This window comes from Canis lupus, chromosome 10 (genome assembly GCF_048164855.1).
Source record: "Canis lupus baileyi chromosome 10, mCanLup2.hap1, whole genome shotgun sequence".
NCBI classification, from domain to species: Eukaryota; Metazoa; Chordata; class Mammalia; order Carnivora; family Canidae; genus Canis; species Canis lupus.
The window spans coordinates 62170389-62187404 of record NC_132847.1 but is presented as its reverse complement, the minus strand read 5'-3'; the positions used below and the strand labels follow the sequence as shown (position 1 = coordinate 62187404).

The following is a 17016-nucleotide window of genomic DNA, read 5'->3' as shown; positions in this document are numbered from 1 at the left end:
ATTGTAAATAATGCGGCTATAAACATTGGAGTCCATGTATCCCTTTGAATTTTTTTTTTTTTTTTTTTTGTATTTTGTGGGTAAATACCTAGTAGTGCAATTGCTGGGTCTTAAGTTAGTTCTATTTTTGACTTTTTGAGGAAACTGCATACTGTTTTCCACAGTGGCTGCACCAGTTTGCATTCCCAGGGCTCCCCTTTCTCTGCATCTTGCCAACATCAAGAGATGTTGCCAGCATCAAGGAAGAGATGCTTCCTGTGTTAATTTTAGCTCTTCTTCCAGTTGTGAGGTGGTATCTCATCGTTGTTTTGATTTGTATTTCCCAGATGATGAGTGATGTTGAACATCTTTCCATGTGTCTGTTAGCCACCTAGATATCTTCTTTGGAAAACTGTCTATTCATGTCTTCTGCTGATTTCTTAGGTGGGTTATTTTTTGAGGGAGGGAGGTATTAAGTTTGATAAGTTCTTTATATAATTTGGATGCTAACCCTTTCTCAGATATTTCCCTGCAAATATCTTCTCCCATTCTGTAGATTGCCTTTTAGTTTTGTTGATTGCACTGTGCAGATGTTTTTTTATCTTGATGAAGTCCCAATAGTTCATGTTTGCCTTTGTTTCCCCTGCTTCTGGAGATGAATCTAGTAAGAAGTTGAACAATGGATATTAAAGAGGTTGCTGCTCATGTTCTCCGTTAGGAATCTGATGCTTTCCTGTTTCACATTTAGGACTGCCATCCATTTTGAATTTATTTTTGCGTATGGTGTAAGAAAGTAGTCCAGTTTCATTTTTTTTTTTTTGCATGTTGCTATCCAGTTTTACCAACACCATTTGTTAAAGAGACTGTCTTGTTTCCATTTGATATTCTTTCCTGCTTCGTCAAAGATTAATTGGCCATATAGTTGTGGGTCCATTTCTGGGTTTTCTGTTCTATTGTTCTGTGTGTCTGTTTTTATGCCAGTACCATATTGCTTTGATTACTATAGCTTTGTACTACATCTTGAAATCTGGTATTATAATACCCTCAGCTTTTTGTTCTTTCTCAAGATTTCTTTGGCTATCCAGGGTCTTTAATGGTTCCATAAAATTTTTAGAATTATTTGTTCTAGTTGTGTGAAAAATGTCGGTATTCTGATAGGGCTTGGATTAAATGTGTAGATTGCTTTTTTTTTAAAATTTTTTTTGTAAATTTTTATTTATTTATGATAGTCACAGAGAGAGAGAGAGAGAGAGAGAGAGAGAGATTGAGAGAGAGAGAGGCAGAGACATAGGCAGAGGGAGAAGCAGGCTCCATGCACCGGGAGCCCGACGTGGGATTCAATCCCGGGTCTCCAGGATCGCGCCCTGGGCCAAAGGCAGGCGCTAAACCACTGCGCCACCCAGGCATCCCTGTAGATTGCTTTAGACAGTATAGACATTTTAACAATGTGTTCTTCTAACCCATGAGCATGGAATATCTTCCCATTTGTTTGTGTCATCTTCAAGTTCTTTCATTAATATTTTATAGTTTTCAGATTCTAGGCCTTTCACCTCCTTACTTATGTTTAATCCTAGGCATTTTATTCTTTTTGGTGCAATTGTAAATGAGATTATTTTCTTAATTTCCCTTTCTGCTGCATCATTGTTGGTGTATACACTGTAATGAATTTCTGTATATAAGTTTTGTATACTACAGCTTTACTGAATTCATTTATCAGTAGTAGAAGTTTTTTTGGTGGAGTCTTTATGGTATCATGTCATCTACAAATGATGAAAGTTTTACTTTTTACCAAATTGGATGCCTTTTATTTCTTTTTTGTTATCTGATTGCTGTGCCTAGGACTTCCAGTACTATGCTGAATAAAAGTGGTAAGAATGGACATCCTTTCCTTGGTATTGATCTTAGAGGAAAGCTCTTGGTTTTTCATCTTTAAGTATGCTAGCTGTGGGGTTTACATATATGGTCTCTATTATATTGAGGTATGTCCCCTCCAAATCTACTTTGTTGAGACTTTTATCATGAATAAATGTTGCACTGTGTCAAATGCATTTTCTGCATCTATTGAGACAATCACATGCTTTTTATTCTTTCCCTTGATAATGTGATGTATCAGTTTGATTGATTTGTGAATATTGAACTGTGCTTGCATCCCTTAAATAAATCCCATTTGACCATGGTGGATAATTTTTTAACATGTTGTTGGATTCAGTTTGCTAATATTTTGTTGAGGATTTTTACATTTATGTTCCTCTGAGATAATGACATATAGGTTTTTGTTTTTGTTTTGTGTGTGTGTCTTTATGTGGTTTTAGTATCAGCATAATGCTGGCTTCATGGAATGAGTTTGGAAGATTTCTTTCCTTTTCTATGTTTTGGAATAGTTGAGAAATAGATATTAACCTGTCTTTTTTAATAGAATTCACCTGTGAAGCCATCTGATCCTGGACTTTTGTTGGGAGTTTTTGATTACTGATTCAATTTCATTGCTTGTAATCAGTCTGTCCAAATTTTCTATTTCTTCCTGATTCAGTTTTGGAAGGGGAGATGTTTCTAGGAATTTATCAATTTCTTCTAGGTGTTCCAATTTGTCGGCATATAATTTTTTATAATGTCTCATATTTATTTGCATGTCTTTAGTGTCAGTTGTTACTTCTCTCCCTTCATTTCTCATTTTATTTATAGGAGTCATCTCTCTTTTTTTCTTGATGAGTCTGGCTGAAGTTTTATCAATTTTGTTGATATTTTGAAAGAACCAGCTTCAGGTTTCACTGATCCTTTAGATTTTTTTGTCTCGATTGTATTTATTTCTGCTCTCATCTTTATTGCTTCCTTCATTTTACTGGCCTTTGGTTTCATTTGCTCTTTGTTTCCCAGGTCTGTTAAATGTAAGGTTAGGTTGAGATTTTTCTTGTTTCTTGAGGTAGGCCTGTATTACTTTAAACTTCCCTCTTAGAACAGTGTTTGCTGCATCCCAAAGATTTTAGACCATGTGTTTTCATTTTTATTTGCCTCCATATATTTTTTATTTCCCCTTTGATTTCTTAGTTTATCCATTTATTGTTGCATATTACTTAGCCCCTATATTCATGTTTCCAGATTTTCTCTTGTGATTTATTTCTACTCTCATACAGTTATCGTCAGAAAAGACATAATGATAGGATTTCAGTCTTTTTGAATTCATTGAGACTTGTTGTGTGGTCTAATATGTGATATGTTCTGGAGAATGTTCCAGTGCTCTTGAAAATAATGTATATTCCACTGTTTTGGGATGGAATGTTCTGCATATATCTATTAGGTCTATCTGATCCTATGTGTCGCTCAAAGCCACTGTTTCCTTGTTGATTTTCTACCTGGCTAATCTATCCATTGATTTAAAAGGGGTGTTAAAAGTTCCCTAATATTATTGGGTTACTGTGAATTTCTTCCTTTATGTCTGTTAATAATACTTTTATGTATTTAGGTGCTCTGTGTTGGGTGTATATATATTTATAATCGTTCTATCCTCTTATTGGATTGTTCCCATCATCATCACGTAGTGTCTTTTTTCTCTTGTTACAGTTTTTGTTTGAAAGTTTGTCTGATAAAAATATTGCTACCCAGCTTTCTTTTCACTTTCATTTGCATGATTGATATTTTCCATCCTTTTGCTTTCAGTCTGCTTCAGATCTGAAGCAAGTCTCTTATAGGCAGCACAGAGATCAGTCTTGTTTTTTATCCTTCAGTCACACTATGTCTTTTGATTGGAACATTTAGTTCATTTACATTCAAAGAAATTATTGATAGTTATGTACCTATTGTCATTTTGTTACCTTTTTATGATTGTTTTTATAGTTTCTCTGTTCCTTCATTCTTCTTACTCTCTTCTCTTGTGGTTTTCTGTCTTTCTTTCATGAAATACTTGGATTTTTTTTGTTTTTTGTTTTTTGTTTTTCAAGGAACATTTAATAACAAGGTAGATAACATATATTTATCTAACATGGTACTTTTACATCACTGAAGCTAAAGCAAAACATCTGGTTCACTGGGTGAAAATGGCCTACTTAATGTGTGTACACTGCAGTGCAATTTTAAAAAAATACTGTAATTTTAATTTCAGAACTTCAGAATATAAGTGTCAGTATTCTCTTTTTTTCATATGGGAAAACAAATGCTTTTGAAAAATTATTTGAAGCTTGGACAAAATTTCTGTTGCTATATCCTTAAGATCTCTCAGTAGTCTTCATGATTCAGAGGACACAAAGGAAACTTCAAATGTCAAAGACATTCCAGCTCACATGATCTCCTCAACCAGGAGGATGTTGGTGGTAATCACAGTGCAGGAGTGAAAAAGCTGTTTCTTTACACAGTAGTTATCCCATATGCCTACTTCGGCTGCTACCATTGGCTCACCTGTGCTCAAGTCTACACCCACAAGTTGACCCGATTCTAAATGTTCTGCTTGAACTTTAACTAGTGTTTCATGAAGGTCAAAGCCAGAGTTCTGAGAAAGAACCTTGGGAATAATGAGCAATGTGATGCATTGGATTGTTTCCTTCATCATTAAGCGTTTCCTTCAAATGCTTGAACTCCTGGGCCCTCCCCTTTACTCTGGGCTCATATTTATTTTTTTTTTATTTTTTATTTTTTTAATTTATTTTTTATTGGTGTTCAATTTACTAACATACAGAATAACCCCCAGTGCCCGTCACCCATTCACTCCCACCCCCCGCCCTCCTCCCCTTCCACCACCCCTAGTTCGTTTCCCAGAGTTAGCAGTCTTTACGTTCTGTCTCCCTTTCTGATATTTCCCACACATTTCTTCCCCCTTCCCTTATATTCCCTTTCACTATTATTTATATTCCCCAAATGAATGAGAACATATAATGTTTGGCCTTCTCCGACTGGCTTACTTCACTCAGCATAATACCCTCCAGTTCCATCCACGTTGAAGCAAATGGTGGGTATTTGTCATTTCTAATAGCTGAGGAATATTCCATTGTATACATAAACCACATCTTCTTTATCCATTCATCTTTTGATGGACACCGAGGCTCCTTCCACAGTTTGGCTATCGTGGCCATTGCTGCTATAAACATCGGGGTGCAGGTGTCCCGGCATTTCATTGCATTTGTATCTTTGGGGTAAATCCCCAACAGTGCAATTGCTGGGTCGTAGGGCAGGTCTATTTTTAACTCTTTGAGGAACCTCCACACAGTTTTCCAGAGTGGCTGCACCAGTTCACATTCCCACCAACAGTGTATGAGGGTTCCCTTTTCTCCACATCCTCTCCAACATTTGTTGTTTCCTGCCTTGTTAATTTTCCCCATTCTCACTGGTGTGAGGTGGTATCTCATTGTGGTTTTGATTTGTATTTCCCTGATGGCAAGTGATGCAGAGCATTTTCTCATGTGCATGTTGGCCATGTCTATGTCTTCTTCTGTGAGATTTCTGTTCATGTCTTTTGCCCATTTCATGATTGGATTCTTTGTTTCTTTGGTGTTGAGTTTAAGAAGTTCTTTATAGATCTTGGAAACTAGCCCTTTATCTGATATGTCATTTGTGATTCATCATATCAGCAAGAGAAAAACCAAGAACCATATGATCCTCTCATTGGATGCAGAGAAAGCATTTGACAAAATACAGCATCCATTCCTGATCAAAACTCTTCAGAGTGTAGGGATAGAGGGAACATTCCTCGACATCTTAAAAGCCATCTATGAAAAGCCCACAGCAAATATCATTCTCAATGGGGAAGCACTGGGAGCCTTTCCCCTAAGATCAGGAACAAGACAGGGATGTCCACTGTCACCACTGCTGTTCAACATAGTACTGGAAGTCCTAGCCTCAGCAATCAGACAACAAAAAGACATTAAAGGCATTCAAATTGGCAAAGAAGAAGTCAAACTCTCCCTCTTTGCCAATGACATGATACTCTACATAGAAAACCCAAAAGTCTCCACCCCAAGATTGCTAGAACTCATACAGCAATTCGGTAGCGTGGCAGGATACAAAATCAATGCCCAGAAGTCAGTGGCATTTCTATACACTAACAATGAGACTGAAGAAAGAGAAATTAAGGAGTCAATCCCATTTACAATTGCACCCAAAAGCATAAGATACCTAGGAATAAACCTAACCAAAGATGTAAAGGATCTATACCCTCAAAACTATAGAACACTTCTGAAAGAAATTGAGGAAGACACAAAGAGATGGAAAAATATTCCATGCTCATGGATTGGCAGAATTAATATTGTGAAAATGTCAATGTTACCCAGGGTAATATACACGTTTAATGCAATCCCTATCAAAATACCATGGACTTTCTTCAGAGAGTTAGAACAAATTATTTTAAGATTTGTGTGGAATCAGAAAAGACCCCGAATAGCCAGGGGAATTTTAAAAAAGAAAACCATATCTGGGGGCATCACAATGCCAGATTTCAGGTTGTACTACAAAGCTGTGGTCATCAAGACAGTGTGGTACTGGCACAAAAACAGACACATAGATCAGTGGAACAGAATAGAGAATCCAGAAGTGGACCCTGAACTTTATGGGCAACTAATATTCGATAAAGGAGGAAAGACTATCCATTGGAAGAAAGACAGTCTCTTCAATAAATGGTGCTGGGAAAATTGGACATCCACATGCAGAAGAATGAAACTAGACCACTCTCTTTCACCATACACAAAGATAAACTCAAAATGGACGAAAGATCTAAATGTGAGACAAGATTCCATCAAAATCCTAGAGAAGAACACAGGCAACACCCTTTTTGAACTCGGCCATAGTAACTTCTTGCAAGATACATCCACGAAGGCAAAAGAAACAAAAGCAAAAATGAACTATTGGGACTTCATCAAGATAAGAAGCTTTTGCACAGCAAAGGATACAGTCAACAAAACTCAAAGACAACCTACAGAATGGGAGAAGATATTTGCAAATGACATATCAGATAATGGGCTCATATTTAATCAAGGCTTCTGCCATTGCCACTTCAACTGCACCCACACCGGGAACTACACAGCCATCATCAATAGCATTTTTAACAGCCCTCAAGCCATCTCTTATTGCATCTTTGATTTGAGTGAGCGTGTGCTTATTTGGTCCTTTGATCAATAATGTGATGCAGCGAAGATTGTTACATTTCTCAATAAAAGTGAATTTCTCTTCTCCCAATGTATACTCATAGACAAGTCCTGCATGTCCCAAACAATCAGAATTTAGGTCATCGATAGAATTTAGAGCTACTCCACCACAATCAAGAGTCAGCCTTTCCATATTTCTCCTTGTAGCTCTATGCAGAGCTACTAAGCCTTCTTTTGCAGGAGCATCTAAGGAAAAGGGGTCAAGTCCCTTTTGATTAATAACAATGAATCCTTTATCTGAATCACCACAGACTTTCTTTTCCAGTTCTATTATTTTTTTAACTCTATCTTCAATGAATTTTCTTTCAGCTTTTACGTTTCTCTCTCTCTTCTTCACTCTTGTAAAAAAAATCCAGAATTCACTTCTGTTTTTTCATACTCTAACTACACATTGCATGTGAGGATGTATGCATCTTCTACCCTTTTTTTCATATCAGGATGCCTTGCCCCGTGGTCCAAAACAAGACCTCTGATTAAGCTTGTATCAGTTTCAGATTTATGTTTCATCTCCATGGTCTCAACCATGAAGAGATTGATAGGTTCATCTTGTTTTCTAATGGTCAAAATCGAGTCCACTATAGCCTCTGTTAAGACATCAGCAAGTTCAGCATGCACTTTAGTAAGTAGAAATGTTCTGGCCACATCTACCATTTCTTTATCATTTCTTTGCTTACTTTGACTTGTTCCAAAAACTGAGGTGCCTTTTCCTTTGCAGCTTCAAATCCTTCTGTTATTATTCTGGGATGAAGACCTTCAGAAATGTAGAGATCCGCCTGTTTCAGTAGCTCTCCAATGATTAGGACATTGGGAGTGGTACCATCACCAGTTATGTCGTCCTGGGCTGTTGCTACTTTGGCTATTAGGGAGGCTGTTGGGTGCTGAATTTGCATTTCATGAAGAAGCACATTGTCATCTTTAGTAAGCCTGATGTCTGCAGCACCAGAAACGAGTCTGTTCAATGGGCACAAATGAATCAGTGTGACTTTCTCATCGGAGACCTAGTCCATAGTCCCACTGCAGTTGGGCTTCACCCAGATCCTCGGGAGCTGGGGCCCCTGGCTGGCTGCTTCTCTGCACCCGGCAGGCAACAGGAATGGTGCCGCACCCCGCCCTCCCTTTCAGAGAAATAGCCCGCCGAGCCCTTGGGGTCTCCAGGGTGCTGGGGGTGAGCCCCGCATGCAGACTGCTTTGTTCTCTGCAGAGGCGGCATCGGTTAGAAGGGAAATGGCCTTACGACCCAGCAATTGCACTACTGGGGATTTACCCCAAAGATACAGATGCAGTGAAACTGCAGGACACCTGCACCCCAATGTTTATAGCAGCAATGTCCACAATAGCCAAACTGTGGAAGGAGCCTCGGTGCCCATTGAAAGATGAATGGATCAAGAAGCTGTGGCCTATGTATACAATGGAATATTACTCAACCATTAGAAATGACAAATCCTCACCATTTGCTTCAACGTGATGGAACTGGAGGGTATTATGCTGAGTGAAGCAAGTCAATTGGAGTAGGACAAGCATTATATGGTCTCATTCATTTGGAGAATATAAAAATTAGTGAAAGGGAATAAAAGGGAAAGGAGAGAAAATGAGTGGGAAATATCAGTGAGAGCGACAGGACATGAGAGACACCTAACTCTGGGAAATGAACAAAGGGTGGTGGAAGGGGAGGTGGGCAGGGGGTTGGGGTGACTTGGTGATGGGCACTGAGTGGGGCACTTGGTGGGATGAGCACTGGGTGATATGCTATATGTTGGCAAATCGAACTCCAATAAAAAAATTTTAAAAAAAGGAGAGAGAAGGGAAATGGCTTGAGCAGATGTGGGGCCACCTGGGGGAGTGTGGCTGGCGAGTGCAGAGGCCCTGGCCTGTGGTGCCCACCTGGTCTGCTCCCCCTCTGCCCGACCTACACCTCCTTCTGACCTACCCCGCAGCATACTTGGATTAATTCTCTTTATGTTTTGTGTATATATCATAGGTTTTGTATTTGTGGTTACCATTAGTTTTATATATATAACATCTTATGTATATAGCAGTCTATATTAAATTGATGGTCTCTTAAGTTGGAACCCATCCTAAAAGCACTATATTTTTACTCCCCCCATTTTATGTATATAATGTCATACTCTACTTTTTGTGTGTGTGTGAATCCCTTGACAGATTTTTTAGATATAATTGGTTTTACTACGTTAGTGCTTTAGCCTCCAAACTGGTTTTATAAGTGATTAATGTACTACATATATTATATGTTTGCAATTACCTGTGAAAATTTTCCTCTCATAATTTTCATATTCCTGGTTATGGCCTTTTATTTCCACTCAAAGAATTTGCTTTAACATTTCTTATAAGTCTAATTTAGTGGTAATAAACTCCCTTAACTTTTGTTTGTCTGCGAAACTGCTTAATCTCTCCTTTTATTCTGAATGGTAATTTTGCCAGGTAGACTCTTGGTTGCCAGATTTGTTGTTGTTATTGTTGTTGTTGTTTTTCCTTTTATCGCTTTGAGTATATCGTGCCACTTCACTCTGGCCTGCAAAGTTTTTGCTGAAAAATCAGCTGATAGCCTTATGAGGTTTCCTTGTATATAACTAAATTTTCTTTTCTCTTGCTGCTTTTAAAATTCTCTCTTTATCACTACTTTTTCCATTTAATTATTATGTGTTGTGTCAGCCTCCTTGAGCTAATTTGGGAAGCAGAGTTCTCTGTACTTCTGGAATCTGGTTGTCTGTTTTCTTCCCCAGATTAGGGAAGTTTTCAGATATACTGAAAATAGCTTTTCTACTCCTTCTCTCTCTTATTCTTCTGAGATCCCCATAATGTGGCTCTTATTATGTTTGATGATGTTTCTGAATTGCCTTAACCCATTCTCATTTTTATTATATTTTTAATTTTTTTTCCAAGTTAAATTTTTTATTTTTTATTCTTTTATTTTTTTAATAATAAATTTTTTTTATTGGTGTTCAATTTGCCAACATATAGAATAACACCCAGTGCTCATCCCCTCAAGTGCCCACCTCAGTGCCTGCCACCCAGTCACTCCCACCCCCTGCCCTCCTCCCTTTCCACCACCCCTAGTTCGTTTCCCAGAGTTAGGAGTCTTCCATGTTCTGTCTCTCTTTCTGATATTTCCCACTTATTTTTCTCCTTTCCCCTTTATTCTCTTTCACTATTATTTATATTCCCCAAATGAATGAGACCATATAATGTTTGTCCTTCTCCGATTGACTTTTTTCACTCAGCATAATACCCCCCAGTTCCATCCATTCTCATTTTTAAATTATTCTTTTTTCTTTCTCCTATTCAGTTTGGTTGCTTTCCATTACCCTGTGTTCTAGGTTGCTGATTCATTCTTCAGTCCACTTTGCCTGTTGTGGCAGGATTTGATCCCTGTGGTAAGGTGTTAAGGGACCTAACTGAGGCCATCACAGGCTTATGGTTGGGTGGTATCAACAGTCAGATCAGGTGCCTGTCCTTAGTTTGTCTATTGGGGCTCAGTTACACCAAACTGCAAGGCACTCTCTCTGCACAACATTTGGCTGATGGAACTGCAGGCACACTGATATATATGGTTATCTTCCCCTTCCCAGTGTAAGAGTCACTTTGGAGTGGTGCTGGTCCCTTCCAGGCTTGCTTGCAGACATCTGCCAAATGGGGCAATTTGGAAAGAAAGGACCTGGAAGGGAACACAGGGGCAAGGGTAGGATGCAGTGCTAGCAATATAGTGAAGGGTTACTCCTAACAGGACAATTTCCCCTATGTTTTTCTTTGAGGATCAAAACGTTCACACTAGTTAATCCCGACAGCAAGAAAAATAATAGCAAAAGTTATAATTCTTATTTCACTGAAATCAGATAAAGATACAGAGAATGTACTGGGGAGAGTCCATCCTGTGTCAAATGAGGCTTTACAATTTTCTTTGGTAAATTTGGTAACAATTTCTTTGGTAAATCTCTCTCTTTTTAAAATTATTTTTAAAGATTTATTTATTTATTTTGAGAGAGTGAGGGAGAAAGAGTGGGAAGAGGGGCAAAGGTAGAAAGAGTCTTAAGCAGACTACAGGCTGAGCATGAAGCCTGATATATGGCTCTATCTCATGACCCTGAGATCATGACCTGAGCTGAAACCAAGAGTTGGACATTTAACTGACTATGCCACCCAGGTGCCCAAGTAAATCTCTTTCTAATATATATTAAAAAGCTTATTATAAGGCATTGGCTCATGTGATTTCAGAGATGGGCAAATTCCAAGATCTGCTAAGTGAGTCAACAAGCTGAAGACCCAGAAAAGCCAATGGTTTAGTTCCAGTCCAAGTCTGAAGGTCTGAGAACCAGAGGGCAAATGGTGTAATTTCCATCCAAAGGCTAACAGGCTCAAGACCCCCAAACAGCCCATTTTTCAATTTGAGTTTGAAGGCAAGAAAAAAGTTGGAGTCCCAGCTTGAAGGGAGTCAGGCAGAAATGCTCTCCTCTTAGTCGGAGGAAGGCTGGACTTTATGTTTTGGTCAGGCTTTCAAGTGATTGAATGAGATCTATCCACGTAAGGGGGCACAATCTGTTTAACAGTCTTCCAGTTTAAATGTTGATATTTTCCCATCAAAACGCCCTCACTGAAACACTTAGAATAACATTTTTGTTTTAGAATAACATTTGACCAAATATATAAGTACTCTGGTCCAGTCAAGTTGACACCTAAATTAACCATCACAGCCAAGCACCTAATTTAATTCTTTTCTGTGTACTTCAGGTATGCACTTGCCTCTGTCTTCAGCAGAGTCAGCATTTTATAAATTTTATAATAAAAGGTGAATGTAGCTATTAAGTATGGCATAGAAAACATTCTTTTACAGGATTAGCTGGATCATAAAGCCCAGCAAATATTTTGAAATTAATGCTGGCAATAAATACTTTTTTGCCATTGAATGTTATCAGATTATTGGGCTAGTTTTATAATGCAGATAGATTTCAAGGCACAAGCTGTTTTGAGAGTTGATATATCTTAAATATGACAGCCACACTATACTGGATTGAATAATCACCTATGATTGGTATGCTGTGTCTTAGTAGCACTTAACTCAAGGAACACAGAAACAAAGAGTTGAGCATCTAACTACCAGACACCAAAATTAAAAACAAGACACTTCATCCTACACCTATGACTTTTATCTGATTAGATCTTGCCTTTTATCTTTGCATTTTATTACTACACATTAAAAAGTCTTTCAATTAGTGGAGATGGTGTGTGTTGATTTGTTCCTTTTAATTATTCTGAAGGCAGAATCACTAGAGGGTAGATTAGGCCCATACTAAATGTAAAATTAAGGATTACATATGTTTTTAAAATGTCAAGGCACAGACAAGTAGGACTTATCAGAGATATAGGAAAAATAATTCTCCTCTTTTTGCTATTACCTATCCAAATTCTCTCTCTGAGATTAATTCTGCCTTTGTCCCTTGATTAAATCCCACGTTGGCTCCATAGGTTTTCTTATCTCTCATTTAGTAAAAAGAATATCCTCCAGTGTCAGTTCAACAATGACATATCCAATCTGGGGAAATAATCAAGACTTTGAATTTCTAGATTATTAGCTCACATCTCTCTCTCTCTCTCTCTCTCTCTCTCTCTCTCTCTCTCACACACACACACACACACACATACACACACAAATTTAAATGCATGAGTTCTAACTGTTAAGACAACAAAACAAATGTGGTGAGATAGCCTCCAAAATACCACCCATTCATGATCCTATTTCAGTATGAAATTGTTGCTAAATTAAGACAATCATCCAGGGATTATATTTCCCAGGCTTCCTTACCTCAAGGTAGTGCCATGGGAATGAATTCTGATCAATGAAATGTGTGCAAAACTTCTATTTCTACTTCCAGTACTAGCCCATAAAACCTACCAAGATATTCTCCCTTCTCTTCTTCTCCATCGGCTGATTGAATGTCAAGCCTTAGGGCAATCTTAGAAGCCACCTGTTGAATCTAATTGATAGGTATTTGGATGTTCATTGTAATATTTTCAAAACTTCTTAATTTTGCTTTATTTGCTTTCACCTCTCCAGCCAGGCCTTATTTGGGAAGGCTATTTTCAGTCGGGCAAGCAGTCATGCTTGAGTCATGCTCCTTCTCAATTTCCCTAACTTATTTTTGTATCCCTTCTCTCCCATATTGCTAACAATGGTTTCTGACATGACCAAGGTTCATGTGGAGAGGAAGATGCACAAGGGAGATATAAAAGAACAGACTATTTCTCTCTTGACTAGTGTTATTCTAAGCTGTAATTAAATCCTCTAGAGGAGCACCTGGGTGGCTCAGTGGTTAAGCATCTGCCTTTGGCTCAGGTTGTGATCTTGGGGTCCTGGGATTGAGTCCTGCATCAGGCTCCCTGTGGGGAGCCTGCTTCTCCCTCTGCCTGTGTCTCTGCCTTTCTGTATCTCTCATGAATAAATAAATAAAATCTTTTTTAAAATTCTCTAGATGGCAGGAGAATAAGGACTACTTTTTCTTTTTTGAAGTGCTGTGTGTGGTCTTTGGTTAGCACATCAATATCTGACACCTCCTGCATATAGTTTCCTTTCATACAAAGTCTCATTTTTCCTCCAACTAGTTTGGGGCTGTTTCTAAGACAAACATAAGGCAGTGCTCACTCTCATAATTGATGTCTGGTCTGATGAAACCAGGCCCTTAGATCTGATTAATATCAGCAGGAGTACACCTGCTTCCTAACTGAATCCTCCCTTTCTGATACTATGGTAACTTCAGGAAGCCTCTGTATTTCTCAACTGGGAGTCATACACTAGTCCTCCAAATTGCTGGGGTCGTATATAAATCTCCATCCGTGCTCACTTGAAGCTGCTAGCACTAGGCTTCAGTTGAAGTGTGAGCACCTACCACTTTTTCTCCATAAAAGTAAGGACTCAGGGTGCACAGTGGGAAATTAACTCCACTCAAAATTTTTGTCCAAATACAGCTTGTCTTTGTTCCTTCAACTCCTTTTCCCTTTTTAGTGCCTTCGCACATGTGAAGGGAGAAATATAAAGATATGTTTAACTTGTGTTATATGTGTAGTGAAATACTGCCTGCTGAGAGTGGGAACCAAAGCTATGAATTTAAGGAAAAAATAGTGAAGTAATTCGGTAATTAATGCTTGGAAAAGTGGCTATCCATACATTTTTAAAGATCTCTTCATAAAGTAAAAATAATTTCCAGATGATAAAATATGCAAGATTAAATTTTAAAACTTTTAGATGGAAACATAGAAAATGTCTTCATGACACTAGAATAGGGAGGGATTTCTTAAATGATTCAAAAGGATAAACAAATACATTTAAACATACCACTATTAAAAACTTCTAACAACCCATAGCACTGGGAGAGGCCATCTACATGCGTGTAACTAATAAAGGGGTAGAATGGACACATACACTAATATATATCTTAGAAATTCAATAAGACCTATAGAATAAAACATTATTTAAAAAGAAGCGCCACCTTTGGCCCAGGGCCTGATCCTGGAGACCCAGGATCAATCCCACATTGGGCTCCCTGCATGGAGCCTGCTTCTCCCTCTGTCTATCTCTCATGAACAAATAAATAAAACCTTTAAAAAAATAAAAGAATATTTTTAAAAAAATTTTATTTATTTATTCATGAGACACACACAGAGAGAGAGAGGCAGAGACATAGGCAGAGAGAAGCAGGCTCCATGCAGGGACCCTGATGTGGGACTCAATCCTGGGACTCCAGGACCATGCCCTGGGTGAAGGGAGGCACTAAACCACTGAGCCACCCAGGGATCCCCTATTGGTGAGAATATTAATTGAAACCATCTTTTTCGGAAATAAAGTTGGAAATGTGCATACTGCATGACTCACTAATTCCCCATTTAGGTATATATATAGGCTCTTTGAAGTCTTGTTTATTGCAGCTAAGATAGGCCTCATCTTAATTATTTACTGACGGAGGTGGAATAATAAATTATTATGAACTCACATAATGGAGTCCCACACAACAAAGTGAATTAACTGAATATAAATTAAGAAGGATCATTCCTAAAAACTAAAAAGATATTTATGAAGAAGAAAAAGAGACAGACATTTCCTTCTTTTCAGTCAATGCATGGCATGTGTCCTGGAGCTTCTCTGCCACATTACCCATATCTCTCTCTTATGATAGGATTTAGATATGCTGCAAAGAGCGTATTTTCTGGATTTAACCATACATGGATGGTTACTTTGAATACAGAGATGTTAAAGTATTTGAATCTCTGAAATTATCTTCTAAGATACTGACTTTAATTTGTTCACCAAAGGTATCTGTCCATTGAGCTTTCTGGGCACATCACAGCTTTTTGTCTTAATAACTTGACTCTGCCAAATTATCTCTACTCCTTTGTTTAGGAATGGTATCATTTCTCCAGCCTAAATTTGAGAGATAGCCTCTGCTTTTCCACCTTTTTATCCTACTGGACATACTTGTTTTTAATCAGCAAGCCTCTTGTGATTTCTTTATTCCATAATGAATTTGAGGAGTAACTATCTCCTGAACTCTTAAAATTATGTTAAGCCTCTTCTTTGGGAATTATTTTGAGTCCTGTGCCCTGAAGGCTGAAAACAGAATAAAAAGAAATATCCATTCTGTTGGCTGAGTAATTTTAGTTGCTTCTAACAGTTCTCACACTGGATTATCCCTATCCTTGAGAAGCAAGATTCGGTCATCTTTCACAAACATAAATCAGACATGTTGTCTCTCAGCTGGTAAACTAATCTGCATTCAGATGAGAAGAAATGTGTTATTTTATATCTTACAATTATTCAGAAGACATGCTTGGAAAAATGCGTAATAAGCTATTTCTGGAGATTTTAAACATGTCTTTATAGTCACTGGAAAAATTTGTTCAGATTTTGCATTTCTGAATGTATTCACCAAGGAGTAAAAGTTTTTTGATTTCTAAGAACTCATTTTGCAATTTGAGAAATTTTCTTCTAGATTGCCCTGATTTGAGCTAAAAATTTCCCTGAACCTCTAAGTCCAGTTAAACCAGGTGAGAGGAGGCATTACAACCTCATCTGATGAAGTTAATGAAACTAGACAATCAACCTGACTTTAAAATACAAAAAAAAAAAAAAAAAAAAAAGAAGACGACGACTTAAAAATGCTCTTTCTTTAGTTAGAGTATGCTTTCTTCCTGATTTTTGAATGATGTATTTTCCCAAATAAGATGTCTCAATGTTCAAAAAAAAATGAAAATGTCCACCAAAAATCCAAGTATTTGGTCTGCATCACTGCCAAACATATACAGAATTTGGGGAACATCTGGACAGCTTGTTTCAGGGTATCCTCTGTTACTATCCTCCTAAATCAACAACTGTCCATTTATATACATTTTTGTTAAAGATTTTGTTTCCCTGTCTGGGTTTTTTTCTTTTTCAGTGAATCCCTTTGATAGATGACTGACAGTGTCCATATCCAGATATTCTTTTTGAGAACATGAGACATTACAATGGTTGAGCCCATTTTCCCTCAGGAATCTGGACAAATAAACATAATGGCATGGGGCATAAGACAGTCCTTCTTTTCCTAAGCCATCAGGCTATGCAATATTAATTATAAAAGCAGATATTTTAACCTGAATCTTTAAGAACACATAGCTACCCATGGCATCAGAATTTAAAAAAAAAAAATCTTTGAGAAAAGATAACAACTATTTTAAATCTATCATGATTATTTAATACTAACAGATACAATAGTTAACAAGGAATGAATGATATTTTATTAGTAATTGCAATGGAGTTGCTGGGAACATGGTGAAGCATGAGAATGTATTATTTACTTACATATATTCTATCTTGTTAATTATTGTGTTTTGAGATGAGAATGTTTAGAAACAAGCCAATACGAGAAATAAT

The 17016-nt window shown here is 37.6% G+C and overlaps 1 pseudogene; it reads right to left on the bottom strand.

Moving 5' to 3' along the window:
* Nucleotides 1-4198: 4198 nt before the first annotated feature.
* LOC140641050 (T-complex protein 1 subunit zeta-like) lies at nucleotides 4199-8313 on the bottom strand (annotated as a pseudogene).
* Between the last annotated feature and the right edge of the window lie 8703 nt (nucleotides 8314-17016).